The following is a 9,626-nucleotide window of genomic DNA, read 5'->3' on the forward strand; positions in this document are numbered from 1 at the left end:
ATACTTTTGAGGGAGGCGTAGTAACTTCAAGTTTGGAAACCACTGTATTAAAATACGAATACAAACACACGTAAAATAGTCAATTTAACTAGTACTTTGAAGTATGCAGTTATAATTTTGGAGTGGAATTCAAAAGTATTATCATGATATTTGATACTATAAGTATTAAAAAGTATTATCCTCCCCGGCGGGGAATCGAACCCCGGTCTCCCGCGTGACAGGCGGGGATACTGACCACTATACTACCGAGGACATATCTTATCCAAAAATTGTTTAAAACATCTGCAAAACGGATATTTATTTAGCTATGAAAATGAGAAGAACATTAGTAACCATTATAATTTCCATAACAACCATTGTTAATATCAAACATATTAATTAAATTTGTTATTGTTTTTCGATAATATTTTTGTTTATTCTTGTCGCTAAGCGACAGATGGCCAGAATTATTTGAGCGTGTAGCTGAAACGCAACGCTTTAACATGTGTGTGTGTGTGTGTACACGTATGGTCGGATGACGGATCCAAATTTTCCCGACATTAAACTGACCCATTTCCTGCGAAACACACAAACCGCCAGCCTTCCGCGCGTCCACCCATCACCCACCACCCTCCTGCCAGCGGCCGCAGTACACGAGCATTCGGAACATTTCCGGCATTTAACACACACACACACATCCCCTTGCTGCCAAATGCGGGAAACATACTTTTCTAATTACATTTTCTTCCGAAACAAACCGAACTCCAACAGAAAAGAAACAAAACAAAACAAAAAAAATCATACTGAAAAATAAAATCCGAGCCGTGTTTGCCATCATTTTCTCATAGCTACGTCAAATTCTAAAAAAAAAAACTTAACATCCTGAAATTACCTAATTGCCAGTTTTCAAGAAAACGTTATCCTCCCCGGCGGGGAATCGAACCCCGGTCTCCCGCGTGACAGGCGGGGATACTGACCACTATACTACCGAGGACACGTTCTGCAGGAAAAGGATCAAATCCTGCAAAACCATGGTAACTGTTTAAATAATATCCTTGTATCTAGGATACAGTTTGTAGTGATCCATGTAAAAGCTTTAAGAATCTAGGATAAAATCAATATTTAATAGAGGATTCGTGTTGGAACACGGTTTTAATTTCTTCGTAAGGGGAAAACTGTTATTCCGATGGGGAAAAAAGATGAGTGAAGTTGGAGATATGGAATATATAGTTGTGGAGCAGTCTACTCGTAGAATATATATCGATTCGCAGGACTGAAAACCGCACCGAGACAGATAACATTTGATCGCTGTGGGTATTATGGAGGAGCGAAAGGTAAAGTTGAAAACGGGAGACAACCACTATATATGTACGTGTATATATCTATATCTATATTATATATAGATATATGTGTGTGTGTAGAAACGGTGAGATAGGATGTTTTCAAAGAGAGCGAGTGGGAAAGATAGAGCGAGAGAAAGCATCGTCGTTTCAGCTCAGTCGAGACAGCCGCTAAGTATTTTCAGTGCGCCGCCAGACAAGTATAAAGTGGACGTATCATTCAACAGACCGAGAACACACACTCACACACACACACACAACAGATGACTGACGGTGGTGCGAACACCTCGCAAACTCTATTTTGTAGTGTCTATGGAACGAGAGAGGAAGAGGCAACATTCCGAGAGAAGAAATTCTCTCACTGGCATCCATCGATTATTGGATGCCAGTCCTCTCCCTTCTATTGCTGCAAAAAAAAAGCAGAAACAAAGGGAAACCCAGCGGAAAATCTATTATTACCCGTATCAATCATTCCTCAGTTGTTGGACAATTTCAATTAAATCGTTCTACCGTTAATTGTAATCCATGCAAAATATAATTTGCACTATTACAAAACTAGTGGAGGCGCCGGGTTACAGTGAAGATATAAAAATGCTGTATGTTCATTTTGACAGATGTCAGATTAAATTTGATTGTTATGTCATTGTTGATTGGTTGATTGAATGGCCGATTGGATGTATACGTGTTTGTTTGTTTATTTTGACAGATGTCAGATTAAATTTGATTGTTATGTCATTGTTGATTGGTTAGTTCAGTGATTCCCAAAGTGGTCTATATCGACCCCCAGGGGTCGATGACATCCTGCAAGGGGTCTACGTCAGCGAAATAAAAATTTGGGGTCTACGATAGACATATAAATTATTTATAAAAGTACCTATGAAGTAAAAAAAAAATATTATATATGTTTATAAAATACATACAATACATTTTGAAGTTGTAAAAACCTGGACATAACAAAACATAAAAACATTTTTTTTAAGTTTCTAAACAATCCTCGCGAACACACCATTCACACATGAAAAGTAAACACACATAATTTTTTTTGTTCTTATTGTTATGAAAATTATATGCTTCACTCACAAATGCGAACGTGAGACAAATACGTTTATTCGTTTTCTGAGTCTTGAAAAAGGAAAGTACTAAGAAAATATCACACATATTATAGTGAATCAGTGTTATTTCGTTTGAGAGTGTAAGAGAAAAGTAAGTATATTATTTTTTATTAAGTTTTAGTTTTATACTCGTAGTTAGCAAAGATAGATAAATTACGCCAATCACGACTTCAGTTATTAGTAGTTTAATATTCAAACATACTTCTCTATATTAAAATTTTGTTTTATTGCTAAAGTGGAACCAGTGAATTTTACACATGACTATTTGTTATTATTATTCGTTGTATAATATTTTTTGTTACTTTCAAATTTTCAAATTTCTGTATACAAAAAGATAAAACTTTAAAAAACAATGTAATGAAGTGGAAAACAGACATCGCCTATTTAACAGATTTGTTTACAAAATTTAATATGGTTAATTTGCAGTTACAAGGCGACAGTCTAAATTTGATTAAAACAAAGTCCATCTTATCAGCGTTTCTTGTCAAAGTTAAACTAATGAAGCAAAATATTGGACGGGGCGAATTTTCCCAGTTCCCCAATTTGTCACAAATAAACTGCGTTCAACATTTAAATGTCCTCTATTCAGATTTTTAAACTAGGTTTGAGGACGTTTTGACTATGGTAACACCACCGTGTATAATTAACCCATATGGTGACATAGAAGAAACGAATGTCATAATACAAGAGGAACTGATTGAACTAAGTACAAACGAAGAATTTAAGGTTCAGTTTAAAAACGTATATCAGCAATTCTAGCTGCAAAAGCGAGGAAATTTTTAATTTCCTTTCCATCGTCATACCAATCTCCTAACGAAAAAAAGAAACAGACTGGACATCATTAACTGTGGAGATTTTAGGTTAAACCTTACAAAATTGACGCCTAATATTGATAATTTATTATTGAAGCATCAGGTTCATCCTTCTCACTAAAAATAGTTTTATGTTTATTTTATGTTACGTATATTGTATATAACAGAAACAGAATTTTATTTTGAGTAGTTTTAATTTAAATTCAATTAATAAATGTATAAAACTTAACATGTGTTTTTACTTTAAGTTTTTAACACTAAACTTCACTACAGTTAGAAATTTACAAAAAATCAATATCAGGTAAGTATGGGGGGTCTACCCAAAACTGAAAATCATGGCAAGGGGTATACGACACAAAAAAGTTTGGGAACCTCTGATGTAAATGATGAGTTCTTGTATTGAAGTTGTATATGGTCATTATCATTTCCCTCTCTGGCCAGGGTTCCAGTAAGAGAACAAATTAACAAGATAGATAGATATTTTCTACCTGATCTTTTATAACCGGATGTTTTTTCAGATGGAAAATTACCGTATGGTATATTCTATTATTTTTCATCACGTGCAAATATTGTGCACCACACTACCACACAATTTATAGTACATATTATACTCGAAATTCTAAGATAACCTTTTATGTTTGGTTAATTGAACAAGTGATAATGGAATAGAGATCGCAAAAAAATGAACAAATACAGAATGGAATCTTCAGCGCATCAGTAAACACTAACATGGCAAATTTAATAAAATTTAAAAACTAAACAGTTGTGTTCAAAGATGAACAATACAGATATATAAGAATACAATAGTTAAACCCACAAGTGTCTATATAGAAAGAGCGGAAATTTAACGTTTAACCGGTTTTTATTTAAATTATTCAACGTTTACTGGTATAAAAAAATCTCGGCAATTTTGGAAGTTGTAATTTATATTTTTATACTGAAGCTGCTAAAAAAAATAATTAAACAGCAGATTAATTTATATTGATTAAATTAACATCAATGTGTCCTATTAATTGTGTTTCTATTAATTAGATGTGTAAATTTAATCAGTAAAACAAACAATACAGAATGTATAAGTTAAGTATATTATATTAATTTGATTGTTTTCTTATGGTTACATTTTTTGTGCGGTTGGGTTTAAGAAATATAGGTGTCTAAGAAATTGTAGACTCGAGACGCCGGGAAGGGTATTTTTTGGCTGGACAAGAAGTGGAAGAGAAACACGGCAGACAAAAAAAGGTAACACAATATCGCAACAAAATGTATTCATAAGCGAAAGGCGGCCTCCCTCTCCCCTATCTCTCACTGTTGAGCATGAATAATACCGCTCCATCATCTTATATCATTGTTTGCAGATATTTGTCCCCGAGACGCACACCGTCTCCCCATTGTCCTCGAATTTAATTATTCAGGATCATACTAAATCATTTGGACACTTTCTGCCGCAGCAGACGCACAAAGATGGGGATCGTCCGTAAGAATGAGGATCCTTCAACTTCAATACTAGTTTTTGGATGGCATTCAGATGCTAACCGAGTTCTGTCGCGACGAACTTGGAGACCCCGTTGACACCTCTAGCTTTACGTTTCGTCTTTCGGCTTCTTTACTTACACCTTTTTGTACAAAATTAAAATTCTTTTTGGCAATCTTCATAAGCAACCCCTGTTACATACTTTACCTTTATTTTACGCATCTCGCATACTAATCGACTTACAACTATATCGCCGAAATGGGACGTGTAATAAACTGCCATTAAAAACGGAGAAGCCGGCGCCACCACCCGAAGACCCCTTCACATACTTTTATGAACCTTAACTTTACGCGCCACGTTTTAACGACCAAATAATTTCTGAGAACATCACGTTCTCATTTAAATATTTTCTTTCAATTTTGTAATTTTTTTTTTAATCGAAATCTTAGATATTATTTCGAAATATTTATAACAATCTATAGTTAATTCAGAAGAAGTCACTAATTAAAATATTAAAAAAACTATCATAAACATGCGATTTTATGAAATAAATAAAAATGATTAAGTTACATCTGTAATACTGATAAATAGGTAAAGTAAATCTATAAATATACTTAAAATTATTACTTAAATTACTAAAGAATCAATTAAATGTTATTGGACTTATTGCAAACACTATAAATTTGGAAAATATGTGTATAAGTGTTTAAACAATTTTATGTCTTATGATAATTTAAATATTATTTTCAATATAAACTAATACGAAACTAAATTGTATTTTCGTAAATATTTATAGTTTATATAATAGTCAATCAATCATACTTTATTTTATATAGTTGTACATATAAAATGATCAATTAAGAGTGTTTTTATTAAATTTAAGAATAAAAAACTGTTCGAACTTTCAATCTTTCACAATTTTCTATATATTTCAATCATTTAATCAATTCTAACCATTTTAGAAAGTATTAGCAAATAGTTAATTCGTAAATGATTTGTATAAAAACTCATTATGTTTTTATTTTTTTTATTAACTCAATTTATGAAAATAAAAACTTTAATAAAAGTTATATTGAAATTATTGTTACTTTTAAAAACACTGATTTTCCTCTAAACTAGTTTTCTTTAATTTTATTTCTTTCTGTTTTCCATGTTCGAGGTTGTAAAACTTTATGCGCTCGATTCGTATAAAATTATCAATAATAAACATTAAAACGGTTTACTGCTTTTCCGTGCAAAATGCGAATAGAGCAAAGCCAGTGGCGGGGAGGAATATTAAAATACGTTATAAACCGTTCTACTAATAATAATTAAAGGTTTTAACGAGCGGCCGACCTATTGTCTTCGTTACGTTCCGTAACGTAACGTAAGGTAACGTTGACAAAGTGGGTCGTCCCTCTAATTAGGTGTAATGCAGACCCTGGGCAGGTGCTTAAACGAGACCGTAAATTTCCGGACAAAGCTCGAAAATGAGAAGAAAAATATTTGTTTTTGCCACCTAAAATTCTCACTCAATATAATGTATAATTATATAAATATTTAACTTTTCAATTTGTTTATGTTTAATTTTTAACTTAGTAATTTGTTTTTTGAAGGAAACTATTTATATAACAGATAGGAAAAGAGAGCTTAAATAAGATATCATAATATAATATTCACGAGAATATAATCATATGATACAATTAACCAAATCCTAAAAACGGTGAAGGAAATTGAAGAAGAAACATCTTTTGTTTTTAAATTTACAATATAAAAATGCTTCTGTTTACACTAATTTCAATGCAATGCATACGGTTAACGTTATCTTTGATAACAAAGATGTCGTAATTGGCACTAAGAATTGCAAAATATGATCAGAATTTGTACTAAAAGAAGAACATAACATCAATCAAAATAGAAATAAAGTTTTTCAAGTGGCTCAATCAATAGATTTAGAAAATGTTGATGAAGGAGTTGCTAGAAATTTATTGAATGAGGAACGTGATTGTTTTTCAGTGAAACATTATTAGCAGCAAGAGGTGCTTAAAGAACACTGAAACTTAATATAATTTTCGTCATCTAGGAATATTGAAATTTCTGGGCATTCAAAGAGCGAAAATTACCCAAAATGGAGTAAAAGTTAATTCTTGTGGGAAGACGTTCATCAATTAAGAAAATTTAAATATATTAAAATTCAAGTTCCTCGGTCATCACCTTTGTTTCCATAAAAATATTGGCAATTGTCCAGTCTGTCTGGGTTAGATGAATATATTTTTGGGTAATAGATAGATATGTTCCTCGATCGCTGATCTATTAGAACTAATTTTAGATTTAAATTGCATACATTGCATTTATTTCCTGTGAATGTCGAAAAGAATGAATGTAATTTATATATAAATGTGTATTTTTTATCAGTATAAATCACATATAATGATTTATAAATGTTTTTATATTCTATTGATAACAATATAATTTCTTTATTTTAGTAATTAAGATTATCTTCCTGTCTTTTTTATTTTCTTATTTGAGGGCTATTTAATTCAAAAGTAGACTTTTTGGAAAAATTGCATTATTTGAATTGGAATGCAAATTTGTGATTTGAGACAAAATAAATTACATAAATGTTTTTTTTTATTCTATATATTAAATATTTTAAAATAGTTTGTTTTTAGAATATAATACTAAATGTTGTAATGTTGAAATAACTTTACCGATTTAATAATACTAAATGTTGTAATGGTGTTACAAGTACGTAAACATTTCGTTATAATGTTCCTCATAGATTATAAGATTATTTAAATGTAAGTGTTATCGATAAAATCAAACAGAGCTCTTGAGAGAATTTGCACGAACAACGAAGAAAGTAAACACAGTCTCGGTATACCAGATTATGTGCAATAACAATTTGCTAGGAACACATAGGCAAATGTTCCTCTTCCTGCATGCAATACATCTAAATCGAAGATAAACTAAACGTGCACAGTTCGATTAAAGCGGCCGCAAAACCTGACCCGTTTAATGTTGCTCGTTGCCTTCGAATAGCGTCGACGGGACCAGGGATTATGTGGCAAATCGTTTTCCACCGTTCCAAGGGATTAACGAAAATTAGCATTAGTACAATCGTGTTTGTCTCGCTTAAAGCCGAAATTGTGCATACAAGTTTATCTTTAAAACGAATAAAAAAATATATAAATTAAAATTCAAAAGGATGTGAAGAAGGATCTACCAATTATTCGCCGTGAGTGGATCTTCGGTAGAAGATGAAGAAAAAATAATGGAACGGCAGATTGGGAACAGATCACTAATCAACCGGGATCACATAAAACGCTTATTAGCCAGAAAAAAGGCAGACCCAAAGTTTTCGTGTGGTCCTAAGGATAAAGTGCCAACAGCCACATAAAACCCAAACACACTCTCTGATACTCGATCTAGACGAAAGCTCTTCCACCCACATTACACATTGATTAAATCAAAGAGAAATGCAGACCCGACGCAAATGAGAGCCTTCAACGTCCATGAATCACATTAGTTTCTAATTATAATGATTCAAGTGTTAAAATAATTATATTAATCAAAATTAATTACATATATGTTTGTTGCTAGTTGTTTCTTTTACTATTATTCGGAAAAGTCATTATTCAGTACTTCTAGCAGGGCATAAAAAATATGCTATTTTTTCAAATCGTTATATTATTATTATTATCCAATTTCATTCTCTGTGGCGAATTTGTTTTATCACTTGTGGAATACAAAGGTTTTACTCGTTTACGAACATTTTCGCCAACTAATGGCAACAATTTCGTTAAAAAATCTTACAAGCTTACCGTCAGAACTATTATTTTTTTTTTTGCAATTTTACTGTTTTAAAACATTATTAGTTATTGTTTTTAATGCGTAATTAATTAAAAATTCTAAAATAAATTTTAGACGTCTGGGATTTTACACAAAATTAATTCAACTGATTGAATTGATGCCAAATGCACATATATAATACCTCACATAATCCGGGTAAACAGTACTGCCATTATATTTAGTTGTTTAAGACCGGACTAATCGAAGATCTGAAAACATACGAAAAATAAACAAAACCGGACGACTGTGTAAATCCTATAATGTATCTAAAAAAACTAATTATATACTATTATTTTAGATTTTATTTATATTTTGCTCAATGAAGATTTAGTTTGTTTTGAAATTTTCAAACCGAAGCCCAAACCTAATTATATTAAACTAAGTAAATATCACTAGTTTTGGATTAGTTAATCTATTTTGTTTTACTATTATTATTGTAATGAATGAAAATGTTTAATTTAATTTTAGATTATTATTATTTTATCATTAGTTTTCTCATATTTTTTTCAAAAACTTTAGATTAAAATAAATTATACAAGACTCATGTAATAGTATATTTATTAAAAAAATGTTTCATATAAAATATTTTATTTTTACTACTCATTGATTTCCACGTCATTAAATCTATTTATGTATATTTGTTAATTGATTATATGTATTTTAATTATGCGTCACATATGGTCAATTTTATAATAATAATAATTTCTACGAGCAAGAAGTTGTATCGTATTTTTGTTATATAAAATTAAATTATTTGTCGGAAGATCTATTGAATATTTAATGAGATACACGAACTGAATTAGAGCTATCGTTATTTATGTTTTTTTGCTCCATCATCATATTTCACAATAAACAAAGTGATGTTTGGAATTCACAAACGAAGAGCAGGCGTGTATTAGAAAGGATATTTGTGTACATATGAAATCAGAACATTTGTAAAATTTTTACGTTATGTAAATCAAATAAGAAGAGTATGCACAAAAGAGAGACGTAAAAAATTGGTGAAATCGAAATGTTCCGATATGAGAAATCCTGGTTGAATGTCAGTTACCAAAGTATAAAATCTCGACCAAATTCGAGA

General features: G+C 31.1%; 2 non-coding genes across 2 annotated transcripts; both read right to left on the reverse strand.

Annotated features, from left to right (window-relative positions):
* Positions 1 to 180: 180 nt before the first annotated feature.
* On the reverse strand, positions 181 to 252 carry Trnad-guc. Its single transcript has one exon. It is a non-coding gene; the product is annotated as a tRNA-Asp (tRNA).
* A 649-nt stretch (positions 253 to 901) lies between these two features.
* Positions 902 to 973, reverse strand: Trnad-guc. Its single transcript has one exon. It is a non-coding gene; the product is annotated as a tRNA-Asp (tRNA).
* Between the last annotated feature and the right edge of the window lie 8,653 nt (positions 974 to 9,626).

The sequence above is a fragment of the Nicrophorus vespilloides genome, unplaced genomic scaffold (genome assembly GCF_001412225.1).
Source record: "Nicrophorus vespilloides isolate i.1.1-1 unplaced genomic scaffold, Nicve_v1.0, whole genome shotgun sequence".
Taxonomy (NCBI): domain Eukaryota; kingdom Metazoa; phylum Arthropoda; class Insecta; order Coleoptera; family Silphidae; genus Nicrophorus; species Nicrophorus vespilloides.